At 37.9% G+C, this 19,555-nt stretch overlaps 1 long non-coding RNA gene across 4 annotated transcripts in view; it reads left to right on the top strand.

The window, feature by feature from the left end:
- The window catches only part of LOC121360451, a 38,053-nt gene extending 18,798 nt beyond the window's left edge, over positions 1-19,255 (top strand). For 2 of the 4 annotated variants that reach the window (XR_005956211.1, XR_005956210.1), the window contains exons 5-6: positions 3,500-3,718; positions 13,968-15,715. This is a non-coding gene — a long non-coding RNA (uncharacterized LOC121360451). Of the gene's footprint in view, positions 1-3,499; positions 3,719-13,967; positions 15,716-17,294 lie in introns of those variants that run through there. The other 2 variants (XR_005956209.1, XR_005956212.1) reach the window with 2 other exon arrangements.
- The last annotated feature ends 300 nt before the right edge of the window (positions 19,256-19,555 follow it).

Below are 19,555 nucleotides of genomic sequence, written 5' to 3'. Positions count from 1 at the left end.
TGATGAGAAGTCCAGAGAAAGAGATGATAGTGGAAAGATAAGAAGTGCATTTGAATATGCAGATTTGAAACATGTGAAGACCTATAGAACAAAATAGAGGAGATCTGAATAGTAAAATCAAAATTTTGATTAGTTTTTTCAAGACATGAATAAAGAACATGGTCCTCATAAGGACAGCTCTATTACTTTTCTATTAGAGAGTGAATGTTCAGTCCTGCTTCCTCACTTCTTTTTTTTTAATTGAAGATATTTTTTTTTCTGGCAATATTGCATTCTATTCAGTCAAAACACTTTGCCTTGGTCATGTATAACTCCAGAAACATCACCAAAATGTTCTGTAGCTCTAAGGCTGTCTCTTAATAGTGGAGTTGCCTCTCAGAAAGAGTGGTCTTAAATTCCTGAAGTGAATGTTCATATGATGAAATGGGCTTTGTGAACCAAAGAAAATAATCTGAGGTTAATGTCTCCAGTTTAATGTATTCCCCACTCTCCTAGTTCATCCAGGTTAGGAAAAAAACAGTTGAAATTGGATGCTGTTGAAACTTAAAAAATTTAACATAAAAGGAAGCATTGGTCCACAGTGAATACCAAAATATTTGATTACACCACCTTAATGTAAATGTGATAAAATAGTTTTTAGCAATGCCTTCTATATGATCTCTTAGCATAATACCTAGCAACTCTTTGCAGCATAATCCATAAAGGCAAAGTAATATATAAAAGATGCAGTACTCAGAAGAGAGGAATACAGGGCATAGATTTCCTTCTGAGGTCCGAACTGTGTCGTGAGAAGAAGGACATTTAGATGCCTTCTGACCATCTATAAGAGTCAGGATTCCTCATCTTTGAACTTTTGAAATTATCTTTTAATGAGATAAGTAATGTTTTGCCTGGGCCAAAGTAGCAGAATACAGAATTCAGGGTCTCTGGGGTAAATTAGTTTTTACTACCCCATCCATGGGGTAGTTAACAGCACTGAGGGATGTGTGCATTCTCTTGCAGGGAGGTGACAGAGACTGAGCAGGTACCACCAGCCCTTGAAGCTTCTCCTCCCTGCAGTCTCTGATCACAGCCCCACAGTGTTTATCCAGGGTTCAGTGGGGTCACTGATGGTGGAGGATGGTTTGCAGCACCAGAGCAGCTCCCATAGGACATTTATCTACACAGGACATTATTTACACAGCCCATTTGGATGGAACAGAGATTGCCTCCCCTTGTGAGGTGGCTGCATGTTCTGAGCAGGACATGTGAGGTGTGAGAAGCTCCTGAGTATCATTCACCATTATTAAACAGTGATGACAATGTTCTCTGCCTCCACATCATTTTTAAAATCCACCACATGTCCCTGAGACAGAGAATTGGTGTTCTCATCTCAGCCATGCAGATGATGAAGCAGAACGGGCCATGAATCTGTCGCAAGGACAAACACAGCAGGACTGTGGCAATGGCAGAAACATTAATGCGATTTTTCTGGTGTAATCCAAAAATGTCATTTCCAGCAGACCAAGAGCTAGACCCTAGGCTGAGGGTGAATCTGGGGGGAAAGATGTACAATGATTATACTGGTTCCTTCTCCCTTGCCACAGGCTTAATGGTATTTAATGATCCATTTACAGCATTGCCCCTGGACTCTACTCTGCTAGGCTCCTTGCACACAATTAAAAACAGAGATAATCCTCACCCCAAACCTTAGGTTATACACTGTTATAACTTTAAAATACCCAAGATTTCCCTAGAGAGAGAAAAAAAAAAAAACCCAAACCCTAATCTGACTGACTGCATTTCAGCCACAACACTGGGGAATTTTCCCAGTGCTCTCACAGAAAAATGAGATAAAACATACTGTGTTTATAATTTACTAATAAGTTACATAACCAATTAAAATGAAGTATACTAAAGATTTTGTCATTATTTTCATTGGTTCATTTAAATCTTCTCTGCAATGCAAACTGTAAAGAAAAGGAAAGGTGAGATTGATGTGGTTTTTATTTTACTATTTTTAAACTTTTTTTGGTGGTTTTAGATCTGAGGTAAATGTGCTAAACAGTAAATCCCAACCTGACAGATTTCATCAGGTCTCTGTATAACAAGCACTCTCTTTCAATCTAAAAATGTCACCACTGTATAAACCTTTTCAATGTTCCCTCCTGTTCTCAGAGCCCTTTATAAACCCATTATGATTTTAAAAAGATTTTATTTCTCACAGTTCCTGCATAGAGAAGGTAAAACCAATTGCATCGTTTCCAGAATGTTGTGACCTGAGGTAATTTCCAGAGTGCTTGAATTGAAATTTTTATTAAGGATATGCACCCATTTGGCCCCTAACAAGAAAAAATGTGATAGTATACATTGCTTAAGTTGTTTAAGATAAAAAAAATGCCCATAAATATGGTTGTGTCTCTTTAAGTTTTTGGAGTATACTAAAGAAAGTAAATAACACTACAATTTTCACTGCAGCAGCCGACAGCTGGCTGGCTTTAAATCTTAGTGGAAACAACATTCTGGATGCTCAGAGCCTCCACTGTTCCATTTCAGCTAAAGGCAGGATTACTTGAGCTGTATTATATCCTCCATCTCATTTTCAGCTCTATTGCACCAATTATGCAGCCTGGAGGCTTATAGAGGCTTATATTGAGTTTCAGATAGATATAAGAAAGTCGCCTATATTCTCTGTGATAAAAATAGTCATTAATTACTGAGATTTGTAAACCGCTTAGCATCCTTCTTAATGTGGTACATCAGGCACTTTACTGAATTCTATAGCTAATCACCAAAAAAAAAAAGTGTGGGGAAAAAATACTTCTTGAAGAATGTGATCTTTCTTAGCTGGAATTGAATGCTGGAGTTAGAGGGATGAACAGAAAAGGCTCAGCCACTTCAGTATGAATTTGGTTTTCAAGGGCTTCGTTGTTTGTGTCTATAAAATCAATTAAACATTGATGCTGGAAGCAGCCCCTTGTGCAGGGTTCACCAATATAATCAAAGGTCTTCCTGAATCTGCATGGCACGTATATAAAAAACAGAAGCCTTATCTAAATAGAAAATATATTTTCAAGTATGTGAAGGTACCAGAGTGAATTAACAAAAGCCCTTTTAGACTTCTTCAAAAGGACAGGAACAACAACAAACACTTGCTAAATTTCTCCCCATGTGAATTATGTACCAACCACTATAATGACAAAATGGCTAATTATCATTCATCTCTTTGTGGTCTTTCATTGGGTGAAAGAAAACCAATCAATTATAATTTAAAAAAAAACCCATTCAGGTCAGTTTTTAAATGTCTGAGCTTCATATTCCAAGTCAAAATAAACCATTACTAAGGGAGTAATTTCAGCTTTCAGTTTGCTATTTGTTGTGGTGGTCAGATTTGTTGTTGTTGTTTCTTTTTAGGAGCAAGAAATTCAGTCTATTAAAGGAAAACTCATTTAAGCTGGGTGGGTTTTAAACATTTATTTACTGCCTAATTTTTCTTAATTTGAAAAATCTCCATTTGCAGCTTTTCCTTGATTCTCCTGAGATGGATGATTTAATTACAGAAGCAAATGGGTTTAAGTCTTTTATGGCTTCCATTACCACAGGAGAGAAATGCCTTCTCTGTGCATAACTTATCCACATAAACTTGCCCCTCTAGTTGGGAAACAACAAATGGAATCAAGATGAAAAGATAATCCTAAAATCTTCATCTGTCTTGCAGCTGAAAAAGCGCTATCAGAAGGTGAGTTTTACAATAGAATCAGTTAGTGTGGATTCTCTGCCGGTCTACTGGACTGACTAAAAGTAGAACCAGACTCTGAAGCAAAGCAACAGTGAAGACTGAGATGTTTGGAGGTATTAACTGAATCACAGCAGAGGTTTCATCTATTCCACAGCTGCATCAAGCTCCAGCCACAGAGATCATTAGCAGATCAGCATCCATTGCTCACTGCCAAGTCCTTCAGGAGCAAAATGAAAACAAAATCCAAAACTTACCTGAGATATTAACTCTGGACAACTGAATTTATTCTATTCTTCTACTAACTTTGTGTAATTAAATGTTATGAGTGAACCACCATTTTAGACTGTACTAATCTTTATGTATTGCAACACTCCCTAAGAGCCAAATTGTGAAACTGTGAACTTAATTATTTTTAGAACTTCAGACAATCACACCTCACAGTTTCCAAAATAATGTTCCATCATTGACAGAAGATGGCCTATTTATTTTTTCACATTCCACTATTATAGGAAAATTTTGAAATATGTCATCTCAGCCTGCTCTTCTAATATTTTCTTCTTACTTTCCTCTTCTTGATAATAATGACAAAACCAAATAGGACCTTACTCATTTATATCTGTGTATGTCCATGTCCCTTTAGATTTGTGCCTCTAATGTGGTGTGGGAATCTTGGTGATGGAGTATCCAAGCACTGCATGTGGCTCTTGAACTTCTGTGAGCAAGCAGAGGTAGATGAATTCATCCTGACAGTTTTGAAGTGTCATAAACAGCAGGAAAGAGAAAAGGCTTTTCAAATTATTTATCATTAATTACTTTTAGTGAAGAGTACACTTAGCATTTTAAAGATGCGAAGAAAATCTATGACTGACTGAGAAAGGTATCTGCATGAATTGAAATTTTTTATTTTCTCCCAGTATGTATTCCCATCTTTTGAATTTCACCCAGTGTTTTTCCTGACCTTCATATCTTTTGCAAACAGGCAATTACTATTCATGGCATTTTCCATCAGATTTGTTTGCTGTTATGTATTGGTTCTAAAATTACAGGTCTCATCCAGTTTTATTTTTTTTCCTTGTCACCGATACTATTACAGATTATGCCATGGCTGTGCACCAGAAGTATTTGCAGCACTGTGGAAAGGAGAAATAGGCTTCTTAAAAATTCACATCCTTATTTAATGCTTTCATAATATTTCTCTCTTTAGGAAATGGGACAACCTGCAATGCAGATTTCATAGCTTTTAAACACTAATTTACTCTTAATACTTTTTCCCCCAATTTGCTGCAACAAGATAATTGTACCGACTGTGCCATGGTGAGTGAAAAAAGATTAGAGTGTGTGGCATTCCAGTGTTTTTGACAGCCTGATGTATTGCAGCTTGAAACATACAAGTCTTTTCAGTGTTATTCCCTTGTGCTCATTAAAACTGAGAACAAGCTTTAGGAATCTGACACTACTTTTCTTTCTGTTTTTAAGGAAGAGCAGAAATAAGCCTTTTGCACTGATCCCATTCACATGCTCATACTTGTGACCGAGGGGCTAATTTCCTCTTTCAGTTTCATTCTCACTTCCACTGTGAGCCTGAAGGAAAATGAGGATGGAGATGGCCGAGTGGCACCTCCAATATCTGTGAAATCAGATTACAGCATTCTGTGCTGGCTACAAGTAAGGGCAACACATGACTCTGCAACTATTATCTCTGTGAGATGGTAGCCAAGGAGAAGGAATTACATGACTTTGTAATGTAAGACAGGAGACGACCAAGTCAAATAATTTCTGTTTAATATCACCTTTGAGAACACTCCCAGTGCAGCCTGAACTTTCTGTCACCAGCTCAGCTGCTATGTGGCTCATCCCTCATGCCAGATTTCCTTTTTGCAGGAACAGGAGGGCTAGGAAGGGGAGTGCTTTAGACTTAGTCATAAGGATGCAGTAAAACAGCATTCTTGGTGGGATTTCTGCTAACAGGCTTCGTCCTGTTCAAATGCTCAAAAATAGATATTTCACAGAAACAGGTATTTCACAGAAACTCCTTTCCTCGCTTTATGGAAGTATATCTTGGGTTATGGTAAAATTTGGATCACATTCTGCCTTCTTCCCTATAAATCACCATGGATAACAGAGTAGGAAACTTCACCCCAGAGAAGGGATTGGGTCACACAGCATAAAAGTCAATCCTGGAAAGAAAAGAATATTTCTGTCAAGTGTTTAAACACTATATGCCTCTTTTGTTCCTAAATGGGGAAAAATAAGTGATAATAACTCTGCCATGTGCCTTAGGTTCCCTGGGTTGACACTTGACACTTGCCTTATGTCACCCATATACCTCTGTGGCCATAAAGATTTGATTAGGAGTGTGGTAGTTCAGCAGAGCAGAGTGAAAGGTGGGCTATGATTCCAGCAGATAAATGTCTCCAGTAAGTCAATCTGACTCTTGTACTTTGAGTTTAGTATCTATTGTATACCAGCCAAACCAACCTTTTAGATTTAATAGGACAGTCTCTTGACTTTCTGAAAGTTGCAGTTCACCGGGCATTATTCCAAAAATCATCCATTTCCAGCACTGAAATGACTTTTAGGACCAGACCATGCTTTACATCTCTGGTTTTCACAAAGATTGCACTGTATCTATTATCCTGTGAAATCCAAAGACAAAGTAGAAGTGGCTTTTCTCTCTCACTTAATCACCACCATTAAGAGCTATGGTTTTAAGGACAGTGTCCAGTGGTAAATTTTCACCTTAAAGAGTACTGTGAGAACTACCTAAGCCTGGCATAGGAGATTTTAAGTACTGTCCCATGAAAAAAATATAAAAACCAAAAGCTTTCTTTTTATTCTGCCCCCTGAATATTTAGAGGCAAAATTAAGGTGCTTACGTGTTTTAATGAAGGTGCAGTATTTGGAGTCTAGTAAGGGATAATGGAGCTCAACAAACTAAATGATAAAACCTTTTCTTTTTTACAGAACATTTCTTTAGCCTACCTGGAAGAGAAATCTTTGTGTTTTCCCCTAAAGGCTGTGGGAATTAGGCTTTAGGTTCAACTTAAGCCTGGGCAAAATAATAGGAAAAATATATTACAAATAGCTGGAATTATTTCAAAAGGGAAACAGCTGGTCATGTTTTATTGACTTCTATGTTCATCCCTTCACAAAAGTTTGTATTCATGTGAGTGAAATTTTATTTGTAGAAAAATTTGAGAAATAGACTTTTAGATTATGAGCTGAAATCAGTTTCATACTATACCAAATCCATTTCAGGTGAAAGTGAAAGTAATAGATTTCTGCTTTTCCAATTAAATTTGTCAGAAGGATCTTTTCTCTCCCTTCCCTGACTCCCTCTCTCTTCCCTAGGTAACACTCTAAGTGGAAATGAGTCATGATATTAGAAAAAATTTCTTTACTGAAAAGGGAGTCAGACATTGGAACAGGTTGTCCAGGGAAATGATGGAATCAGCATCCCTGGAGGTAGGCATGATGTTTAGGGTCATGGTTTAATGGTGAACATGGCAGTCATGAGGTAATGGTTTGGCTCCATGGTCTTAGAGGTCTTTTCCAACCTAAATGATTCTGTGATTCTGAATGACCCAGTTCCTTGCTGTCCCAATTGCCCCATTACCTATCTCTGTATACAAATTCAACACTCCATATAGCAAATCAATATCTCCAATAATGAGATTTCTGTAATATTTTGCTTTATAGAACACTTATAGAAAACTCTGGATCAAACAGATCTTTGATAGTCCCAATATAAAAATTCTTTCTTCTTCTCTCTGGGTTGATTATTGATCTATCTTTGTTGTTTTTTTCCTCTTTCTTTCTGTCTACTAATTACACACTTCTTCCCCATCCATTACACACATCTTCCCAGTCAGAACTACCTGGGTGGGCTGGTGATAACAAATTGAATCTTGTCCTAGAGTATCTAAACAAGATTTTGGGGGATCTGTTTCAAGAAATTTCCTCCTTCTTCCCTTGTGGTCCTTGTCACATCCCCCTGCCCTTGTGGTTTCCTGTCACTTCTGTGCAGGTGATATCTGCCAATGAATAAGAGGTATTAAGAGAGAAAGTCCTTCCATGAAACCATGTAAATCTGCACTGAAACACTCTTCCAATGGTTCAGTAAGGAGATATTATTCTTGCGATACCTCCAGCAGAGCCCCACATCAGCTGAATCAGAAATCTTTGAGGCAGGCTGAATTCCAGGTGACACAGCCACATATCCTTGCAATGAGAGCAAGCCTGGCCATCAGGGATTGTAGCTCACTTTCAAGAAAAAAAAAGAAAAAATAAAAAAACCCCAGTTTTTCAAAAGAAAAACCCAGACCCCTTAACTTTTTAATTTGTTAACCGGGCTTCCCTTAATTGCCTTTGCTTCAGTCTGCCTCTTCCAGGAATGTACTTAAATATAATGAAGTGTACCATCAAGAAAGGGAAGAGCTGAAATATATCCCAAGGTGACCTACTACAAACAGCAATATTAATTCTCTAAACACAATTTTCAAGCATGTCATAAGCTAAGTGCTGCTGACATAAGATCTCCAAATAATTACAGACTGCAGCCACATTGAGAAAAATAAAAGTATCTTCATGAGCAATTTATTCATTTGCTCTCCACAGTCTGTGTACAGACAAGTGGCAGCTGCAGATGTCTAGTTCACATGCTACCTAAGAGATATTGGTTTCCTTCAGTAACAATGGCAATACTTTCACTGGTGGTGCACAAACTAACAGTGAAAATGGGCTTCATAAATTTAGCAGTACTGAATCTATTCCAATATTGCATTTGGTTAAATTCTTTCCTTGGCAAGTAGTCAGATAGGCAATTCTAAGCATAATCAGGAACTCCAAAGTCCTCCAGAATCTTCAGTTGTATGTAATTCCTTCATTCTCTTTTTCATCTGATTATAGAACAAGTGTCACATTCTCTGTCAGAAGGGAAGTAACATGCTAAGAAAAGGTGTAGTAGATGCTGGTAATCATATACCCCTTTAACTTACTAATTTTTAAAAGTATATAAATATTTTTGTGATTCTTAACTATTTACATTTTATTCAGACTAAGTATTACTTTTTGAAACTAATTATCAATAAGCATATCTGGAAAACAACAGAGTGGTAGTAAAATTGCTCATAAAGCTAGTATTCCCTTAGCCAGCACTGCCTCAAGCTAAAAATCTTTTAAGATATTAGAATCAAACAGCTCTTCTGCTTCCCCAAGACTCTCTAGCCTTGCATTATAAAATACTGAACTGTACTTTCAAATGCTTTGCCAGAAAGAGCAATCAGTTGTTTTCTATTTAAAAATCAAGGGATTATTCTTATTCATCTTTCATCTGAAAACTTCCTGGGAGATTTTTGGGGAGTTCCTTGAATGAGGACCCTTCCCTGCCTTCATTCTAGAAATATCCCTGACCAATTAAGTTCGGTGGCATGTTCCAGACACTTCTGTGTTTCTGCACAAACCCTCAGAAAGCTTTTCCTTCTGCTGGTTTCCAAAGTTCTTAGCAGGTCTATAGCTGGCATCCAGCATGTGAGGAGCTTCCATCCCTCATTTTCCCCTCTGAGGTGCTGCTGACTGCAGCAAAGAGCACCAGAGGACAAGGAGTGCTGAGAGGAGTCGAGTGTCTTGGAGGTTAAGATGCAAACTCTTCACCCAGATAATGAAAATTGCTCTGTTGACAGGGATTACACCTTCAAGCACTGACCTTATGCCATTCAAGTCAGTTTAAGATGCAGTTGTATAAAAGACTGCTTTAAGTATAACTCCACATTATCAGTGGAGAGTTTTCTTGGTTGTTGAACAATCATGAGAAGGAGAAGCTTCATGAAAGTATCATAAAATGTTGGCAATAATTTTATGCATAATAAGTGCTAGTTGAGCTTGTAGGTTTTTTCACGTTCTGCTCTTTATTGAGACAGCTTCTCAGCTTGATGAAAAGCTGCTTGTTGTCTTGGGCAGGAAATCTCACATCTTTTCCAGGTTTCATGGTGGTGGGTAGAGTAGGGTGTGTAAATCAAAGCCATATGGGACAAAATGCGATGGGTTTTACTAGCAATTAACAAGAGGAAAGGTTGAAATGTTTGCCCGGTAACATCACTGGTCTGGGCTGTTTTCTCCTCATTGTGGACCTGTGAGTTAAGCATGTGGCTTCTAATGAAAGCCTACTGGGTTTAGACACCTTTTAGTCTTAGCCTTCACTGTATCCCTTGGAATTAGAAAGTGAATGTGTGTAGCAGATGTTCCCAGCCTGCTTTGCCTCATTGTAATTCCTACAATACTTCGTTCCTTATCTTTAACCCATTTCTGAAATCGATGGTGTCAAGCCTCTCTGGCTTCACATAATCTAATATGTTTTAAAAAATGATTTTTCTTGCCATCTTATTCTTTCTGCCTTGCTTCTGCATCTTCCATCGACTTTAATTAAGCTTTCCTTGGGCTTGTGACCTTGGCGAGCTCTTAAAAATAAAGTGAACTGACTTGCAAAGTGATTTTTCCCAATCTTTTTGTAGCCCTGCTGGAAATTCCCTTGGTGTGATGTTTAAAAATATAGGCTATTCATTTGGGATCATCATGTGTGCACTGTGTGGCAACAAGGAGAAACCTCAGCTATCTAATTATTAAATTCTAGTAAATAATTCCATTTCTCTATAATTTCTGGTTTGACTTTTCTAGTCCTTTAGGACCTAGACCTAACTATACACTGTTGTTTTTTTTTAAAGAAAGACTGAAAAAAATGTTCTTTCAGAAAGACAGTATTGAAAGAAAACCTTTTCAAAAAAAGTAGAGTGCAGAGTAGAAGATGTCTAATGAAATGCCTAATACAGATTCTCAGCATGCTTGTTATCTTCCTTAGCATTTTTGCCCCCAAAAAATTCTAGAATAGTTGGGTAGAAGGAGATAACTCTTCTTAATTCCATTTATAATTACATTTGCCTGGCTTCCATTGGAAGTCTGAATAGTTGCTTTTGTCCTGATTTTCACTGCTGTGGAATCTACACATAAATCACTGCACACTGTCATGCTCTGGAAGGCTGGACATGAAATATCCCTAAATCTGACAGTGTAGATGTCAGATCTACAGAGGGTCTTATGTGCAGAATGACTAAATGGGTCTAAAACCTCAAAGGATTTTTTGGTCTCCTCTTTCTTACTTGGAAGCATTCTTTTTGCCAGCTTCTGTGCCTTGTGGATGGAAAGGAGTGGACAATCCCAGGAGTGTACAATGCCACACAGGCCTTTATGTAGATTTGTAATTACCTGCCTTTGCAGAGGCTTCTCTTCCTGTGTTCATGGGAGAGCTGGAGGAGCTGGCAGATTTTTTTGCCTGATTTTTTTGACAAAAATCACATAGTGCTGGAGAACTCACCAGGGTCAAGAAATGAAGGCAGCATTGGATGTGGCTGCACACACAGAGCAAACTCACAGCAGGAGGGAGGAAAAAAGCTTTTCTAGGCACTATATAATGTACCAAATAACACAATAAAAATCTTAGTAAAGGCTGGAATTTTAGGTTTAGGTCTGGGTAAATACTACAGGGAAGACTACAGTGTGCTTTGACCTAGTGACCAACAGTGACACAACTCCTCATTTATTTTTGCTGGGAACATATTTTGGATTAGGCATGACTTGTTACTTGTAACCTCTTTTCTTTTGGAAAGAAAAAAGAAAAAAATCCAATCTCTTCAAAGAGATTATGCTCAGTGTTAGCAAAAACCGACCTTGAATTAACATTGGCTATCTGACTACTGCTAATTTAGCAATCCTTGATATGATGCATTTAAAACTCTCCTAATTGCCAGTATTCCTCTAGTATGTTGTAGTTTTCCACTGCAGACAAGGCCTTTTCAAGTGCTTTTGAACAACAGATTATTTTTTTTCTACTTAGATGCCTTAGTGTAGAGCCTAGCAAACTACAACAGATCCCTGCAGCAGCGTTCAGTACCCTGATTTTAGACCTGAAACAGAATAGTAGCACAACAAGGTGTGATACTTTCCTAACACTGCCAGAGCGCTTTTGCAATCGAGGTGCATCCTGTGCTTGGAATGAGCCTGGGTGTCCCTAAAATACCAGTGCAGTGCTTTTTATGGACACAGTCTCACTGAGCAAGAGGGGACAATTCCCTGCCATGAAATGAGGTATGTGTCTGCCAGTGTTAGATCAAGTCCTAGCCCTGATTTTAAAGAGCATTGATTTAGTCACTCAGGTCAAAATTTAATATAAGGTGTTAATGATGTCATAAAATTGACATCATTAATATCCATTCCTTGCCATCTATGAAAAATAAGTGTTTCAAACAACTATGACATTCAAGTCACTCCAGATTTCTTTTCTTTTCTTTTATTTTTTTTTCCAGTTTTTTTGGAGTCAGTCTATTGTTATTATTAGATTTAAAAGAAAAGTTAGAAGAAGAGTGCTGAGAGCAGACAGGTTATTTTTCATGTGCATTTTTCCTCAAGAAGCACTCCTTGGTGTTTTTAAAAGTGTTTGGGTGTTTTTAAAAGTGTTTGATTGTTTTTCTGCTCCACTTTGGAAGGTAGGCAATTAGCCTCCACCAGGACTGCAAGCCTTGAGCCTTTTAAGTAGACTTGTATTGAAAAATGGGAAATGATGAAGGAATAAGAGAGCTGCTCCTCAGAATCTGGACCTTTGGGCAATAGGGATACTGCCTTTGGAAGGGAATGGACACTGTGTGATATTCCACCTCTGTGCTGGGATGAAGTGCATCCTTTTGCCTTGCATTTCACCTAAACAGAAACTTCTGCTATCACAGAGTCTGTTGCATTCTGTACAGACATTCTGCTCTTAAAAAACAACACCTTTTTCCATATGGCTTGAATTAATTCACTGAGACATTTGCAGATTGGGGGTGCTTGGGGGTAATGGAATTCTCTGTCTGCTACTACACACAAAGATGCAAATGCTTACCTAGAATTACTGAGGAAGAAGGTATGCCCTCAAGTTTCTCAGCATAGATCAATGTTCAATTTAACAAATCTTTTAGATAAGGGTAAGGCGCTTTTTTTTTCGTCATGATCTGGAATATGTACAGCATCAGCAAGAAACTTTCAGTCAATTTTATTTTGATATCTGAAACTCAGCATCTCTTAAGTGACTTAAATTGCCACTTTTTACAGTTCCCTTAGGAGTTCATATGTAGTCAACAACAGTTAGGGCTCAGTTTAAAATAATTCATTGCTTGCTGTCCTGATGGTATGAGTTAGTATTCATGCAGGACAGATTTATCAGCTTGATTTTGAAGCTGTATTTGCAGGGATGTTTTGGAAATTTTTCTTTCTCTTACAGGTAGATCCAGAGCAATTGACAAGATCTATGATCCCAGCACCTTAAATTCTTTCTGTGTGAGTGGCTGCTCAAAGTGTATTATAGCAGGCCAGATCCTTTCTAGGCTTGTCTGAGGCAGTTTCAATTTTCAAGAATAGTGGTACTTTATCCACCATTATCCACCAGCATTCTGAATCTGCCCAAAGTGGCAGTTTGTGCTCCGATCCCTTGATTAGAGAGCAAAGCAGCATGAGAGAAAAGGGCCAAAGGTGTCATCTGTGTTGGCCACCCTGCAAGAGGTATCCTGGGTTCGCTTGCATGCTTGCCCTCCAGGCTTGCCCCTGCTCAAATGTACATTAAATCAGATCTCTGGAATTTTAGCTTTTTCAGGTTGATGTGAATGAGGAGCTCATTAGGAGATTTCTAAGCAAAATTGCATAAATGGGGCCGAGGATGTTAGGTCTTGAATTTTGGACATTGGTCTTGAATTTTTAGACTTCTGAAATGGAAATGGTTTGTTTTTTCAGGTATAAAGAATGATCATGACACACAAGTCAGGGTGATATGTGAATCATTTTGCCTTTGTCATATTTTCTGATAAAATGACTTGAATTTGCAATACATGTAACTTTTCATGTTAATACTTGGTGAAATTCCTTGTAGTTTCAGATATGAACAGAATAGTTTTTTCTTGGCATACTGATTATTCCTTAGATCAAAAATTTATCTTGCTTTATTTCTAATGTGCTCATAAACATTTTTCTGAGTGAAACATTACTGCAATTCCATGCATACACACTGTATTTGAAATAGTCCCAACAGAATCTGATGCCAAACCTTTCCGTGTGGAGGACAGTTGCCCATAAGAGAGCAGATAGGAATTGAACTTAAAGTCATTCAGAATTTACAGGTCAACTTCAAAGAGGATTTCTGCTCATGTTTTATTGTTTTTCCATTTTACTCCAGGTCATGGACTGTATATGACTGATGTTTCTGCAAGCTTTGAGAAATCCATCAGTGTTGCATTGGATTCATCATCTTTCCTGACATAAAAATTGATAAATAGGATGTGCTTCATAGTTAATTCCTATCCTTTCTATACAGGCCATACACATAAAAGAAAAAGCCCTGTGATTGTGAAGGAACTTATGATAGAGCATGCATTCAAGATTATACATGCATATGAAAATCATCTGAAAATTTGCTTTCATAGTCTGTCTGATCAACTGAGGAGGAAGAGATGCTGTGTCTAGACATGCAAAGATGCATATCAGTTATGCTACAATAATTTTTAAGGCAAGGTACACAGCCACTTGACAGATGGTAATTCCTTCTTTAGAGCTTCCTGTTTTTCTCCCTGACTCTCGAGTTGTTATGATAAACTTGGCACAGCTTTGTTGCTTGGAAGGAAGCTCTGTGACAGAGGAGCATGTGTGTTGTACAAGTATGTACACATGCCTCAAATCATTATTGTATAACACATCCTCTGGCACTGCTGCATCTATTTGCAGAATAGATGGATGGCTGAGCTTTTTGAACTTGAATAAATCATCTCTGAACAAAATATCTGAGTCCCTACTGCTGGAACATCCTCTGATATGTGTTTCTAAACCAAGTAAGAAGCCCAAGAAGAGATGCAAAGCAAAAAGAGATGATCACAAGGAAGAGAAGGCTGAACAGCATGGTGAGCTGAAGTGCTGCTAATCATGGAGGGCTAGAATTGATCCAGCTGTGGCAACCAAGCCCAACACCTGCAGCTTGTTCTGCCAGCTGTGGCTATTTGATTTGTATTCAGATGGTGGCCAGAAGAGCTCAACAATGATGAGTTCAGTTACAGCAGCGGGTGGACAGTGCATGAAGATTCAGGTCATTTTGGAACAACCCAGAAGCTAAACAAGCCAGTAGAGTAATCCCCTTTTTTTACAATCATTAGGAAGTAAATGACCAAACAAGATTTATGGGTCTATGTCAGCATGTCTATAAAGGTCAGCTACCATTTAGTACAGTAATCTGATATATTTAAAAGATACAAGGGGAATAAAAATGTTTCAATGTGCCAAAAAAAAAGAACAGCGTAGGAAAAATCCAAGTCCTAGCAGTTGAAATGTAATGATATTCCAATCAGCCTTGCCAATGGGGCAGAGGAGTTCTAGGGGGAATAGTAATACAGAGAAACAGATTTGTCTTGCAGACTTAAAATAGTACCAATGAGAAAAATTTAAAAGTCTAAAAAATTATTTGAACCTTCTTAGATTTCTCCCTGACCACCCTTTACATGCTCACAGGCATCTTCTTTTTTGGTAGAAATATGAATGCTGTCACTATCCCAAGTAGAAAACCTGTTCATGTGAAAAAAATTGCTATGAGTAATCTAAAAACAGAGAGCAGAGAAAGGAGAGCTTGGAGTGATTCAAAACATGTTTAGCCTTCATATTAGATATGTTTACACATGTTTAAATTTTGTTTGGTTACTGATGACAAGAGTTTCTCTCTTCCTTATGTTAATATAAATCAGGAACTGTGAGAAGGAAAATGCTGTGGTTTTATTTTTCTGAAAGCAAATTTAGTGCCTTTATCTCTTGCTGGAAAAGAACCTAACTTAACAAGGTGTCATTAAAGGCAAAGACTGAACTTTTAAAGGATCTTGGTGCAAATTTATGTTGTCAATATTGGGGAAAGTTAAGCAACTATGGCAAAAAAAAAAAAAAAAAAAAAAACCAAAAAAACCCCACCCAACAACAAAAAAACAACAATTGCTTATGGCATAAGATTTTCCTTTCTAGCAGTGTATTAAATTAGATGTCTCTGCTGCTGTCTTTGCTCTTTTAAGTACCATCACAATTATGTTAGTCAGTGTGTGAATGTCCCTGTGTAGTGGCAGCTCAGATCAGCTAAGTTTGTATTCTTCCATTTCATTTACTCAGTAAGGAATATGAATCTCTGTCTCTCATAAAAGCCAGTGCGGATAAGTAAGAATTTGGACCAGTGTATTTCTGAGAGTGGGTGCTTACTTCAAGGGAGTGGTATGCAGCTCCCTGTTCAAAAGATGCAGCCCTGTTTTCAGAGCTGAAGATGAGTTATCTTAGTGAAGAAGAATTCCTTGCTCACCTGTTTTTTTTTTTGTTTTGCTGAGGGGCACTGACTGATGTCATCTGAGCACTGCCTAACACTTTTGAGGGATGACCATTCCAAATCTGTCCTTCAAAGATGCCTTTTTTATTTTTTTGAAAAAAAAATTTTTCTTCCCCCGGGGTTTTTTTTTTTTTTTTTTTTTTTTTTTTTTTTTTTTTTTTGTTAATGGGAGCAGGTGTATTGGGTCAGGAAATATTCTCTTTTCAGAGACCTGAAAGGACCTGGCTGTCAAAATGCATTTGGAATGTGAGACAGACAGCCCTTCCAAGAGGTAACTGAGGGGCACTGACTGATGGCATCTGAGCACTGCCTAACACTTTTGAGGGATGACCATTCCAAATCTGTCCTTCAAAGATGCCTTTTTGCTCCAGCTCCAATTCCACTTGTTTAAAAGAGAGAGAGAGAGCAAAAAAGACAAAACAAATGGCCCACAACAGGTTTCTGGTTGATAGCATGGATTCAGGAGAGCTTGTTACAGTGAACAGATATTACTTTCCAATACCTCTGCAATAAAATTTTGCTGTCAGCAGGAATCCATATTTTTACAGAAAAATAAACCAAGACTGTTTAGCCAGATGTATTACAATAGATCTTGGAGTGTAACTGGGGAAGAACACATAGCTAGTAAAGAAATAAATGTTTAAGTTAAATATATTTATTACCAGTTGATATAATTTAGCTTTTTATGTTCTGGATCATCTTGAATTTAATGGCTAACCAAAAAAGAAAGCACTTCAAAAGGGATAACAACAACAACAACAACAACAACAAAAAAAAAAAAGGAGAAAAGGGAGGGAGAAATGATTAAAAATCTGTGCTAATAAGCTGAGCTCTGCTTTGCTAGAGGCATGTTTGGCATTGGAGAAAAACCAGAATATACGAATGAGATTAAAGCTTTGCAGTTACAGTGGGCTTGTGCAGTCAATGTGCATTTCCAGAATGGCAGAAAAATAAAAATTATGACTACTTCTTTAGGAGGTTTGTTTTAAAATGACTGATACAGTTAGAGGTTTTCTTCTAGATATGAATCCAAAGATAAAATTACTCTAAATTGTCAGATGTTTTAAAATTTGGAGATGTTATATGTACCTATAATGAGTTAAGATATAAATCATCTACCACAGAGATAGCACTGCTTTTTTTTTTTTTTCTTTCCTTTAGGTAAATATAAATATAAGTACCTCGTATTTAAGTGCAAGAACATCTCACATTTCTAAAATTCTGGCAACTTTGAATCATCAGAGAGCATCAAGGCAAGTAGTCCTAAACTATGTCTTTCACTTCAGCCATATGATGAAGATTTTTTTAACGCTGTCTCCTCTCTCTTTTCCTAAAGAGCTCTAAATTTGCATGAAAAATAGGGGAATAGAAAACTTCAAGGATTATTAGTAAAATGTGATGGTGGTGTGGGTTTCTGTAACTGTGCCTTGGGTTAATAAAGGACAAATAAGTGAGTTACAGAAACTGTGCCTTGTTTTTCTGTCTTAAGGATAATGTGAACTACTGATTCCAAAAATGTATTGTGAGGCCTCATAAGTATTGACTTTTAGAGGAATATAATTAATTCTTCTCAATTAAGCTTGTATTGGCTAAAAGCTAGGTGTTGATTTTTAGTCATTATTGACAGAACATTTTATTGAAGGCATTTTTTATATCATGTGGTAAAATGCTGAGATTTGTAATTAACACATTGTAGGTTCCAAAGTGATAAGTTTCTTACAGGACTTTAAATTACTGTTACGTATTGCTCATTCTACTTTCTGCATGTAGAACCTTCTGGCAGTTCATCAAAAGTAGCAGAAAATTTCAATTAAAAGTGTCCTCTTGGATTTTGTGCATACCACATATGAAACAAAATACCTTCTTGTAGTTTAATGACCTCATGTGGGAGAAATCTTGAATGAAATATTTGGTATTTTTATTTGGGTTTTCTTTTACAAGGGGGACAATCTGCAGCTGACTTAATGCCTGGTAGTTGGTTTCATTGGGCACTTTAAGGTATATCTGCCAGCTGAGAGCAGATAGCCCTCCTGCACTGGCCTGGGAGAGGAACCAGTTTCAGCAGCATTGTGCCACACATGCTGCCACAAATGAAGTCAAAGGTGCTAGCAACCATGGTGTTCCACTTAACTGTCCTGAAAATGATACTGGAAATGATGATCCTCACCATGGAAGTGAACAGCCTGCATTCTAAGGTCTGCACCTGCTTTTACTCAGTTCAGCAGCAGCTCTAAAGTCAATGCTAACAGTATATTTGCAGTGTAACAGAGTGAGCACACTTTTATCCACCTCCCCACCCTTCCCCTGCACCCTTTTTTTTTAACAGCAATTAATTTCAGCAATTACTCTTCCTCCTTTCTGGTTTATTGCCTGGGTACCACTAAGGCCAGTGTTGTGACTGTAGTATCAATTTTAGTGGAGGTTTACTGCCCAGCTCCCTCAAACCCCACTAACTGCTGACACGGGCAGTACTAAGGGAGCAGGAATGATGCAGGAGGTACAAGGCAGGAGAAAGTTTAAGGCCAGAGCTGCTGAAAGGAGCATTTGTGAAGCCCTCTGAGGATGCCAACTCCCAGCAAGGAGAACTGACTCACAAGCAGGCTACAAATGTGCAGCCTCTGTGCAGGCTGAGCATCCTTTTCAGCGAGTTGGTGTTCCTGTGACAGCGACAGGCGTGCCCCCATCCAGCCCACACTCAGAGAGGATCAGCTGGGACCTGGAGGCTTCACAAGTGCATGAATTCAGGGCTGGCCCTGCCATAAACTGGATGAGAGAGGCTGCATTTCAATTTGGATTGAACTCCACACCACTGTGGCTTCCAAACTAGAGCTGGCTCACTTCTTGTTGATTTGGAGGACAAGACACTGGAATGAGAACCCGTGGGGAAATATGTTCTGCTGACTGATGTCCCTGGGAAGGGTAAAGTGGGGTAACCTCATGCAGTGTGTAAAGGTACAAAGCCATTAAAAAAACTAAATTATGTCTTCAACGAAAAGTAGAAGAGAAAATTATTTTTCTTTTGTCATTTTTCATACCGTCCAGCATGTTGTATATCATTGTATACCATCCAGTTGTAACTGAGAGAATATTTATTTTTGCCCTTGTATGAAGTAAAAAAGGGTTCTATTTGTTTTTATTCATTTTTTAATTAGCTTTTTATTTACAAACACCTGGGACAGGAAAGTGGCATAAAAATCTTTCTCATAATGGTACAGAGCCATTGTAAAATTTTCATTCTGGGCAGTATGCAATGTGGAGAAAAATCTTGGCATGCCAGTATTTTCACATTGTTCAAAAGGCTTTTAAGGTCAGAATGGATTATTCTGATAAGAATGTGACCTCCTGTCCACAGCATGTACCACAAAACTTAACCTGTCAGAGGAGTTTCATTTTGGTTTGCTGGTTTTAGCTCACCTTGCCTA

Source organism: Pyrgilauda ruficollis, unplaced genomic scaffold (assembly GCF_017590135.1).
Source record: "Pyrgilauda ruficollis isolate IOZ18807 unplaced genomic scaffold, ASM1759013v1 scaffold50, whole genome shotgun sequence".
NCBI lineage: Eukaryota > Metazoa > Chordata > Aves > Passeriformes > Passeridae > Pyrgilauda > Pyrgilauda ruficollis.
The sequence above is the reverse complement of the archived record's forward strand: the minus strand, read 5'-3'. Positions and strand labels throughout refer to the sequence as shown.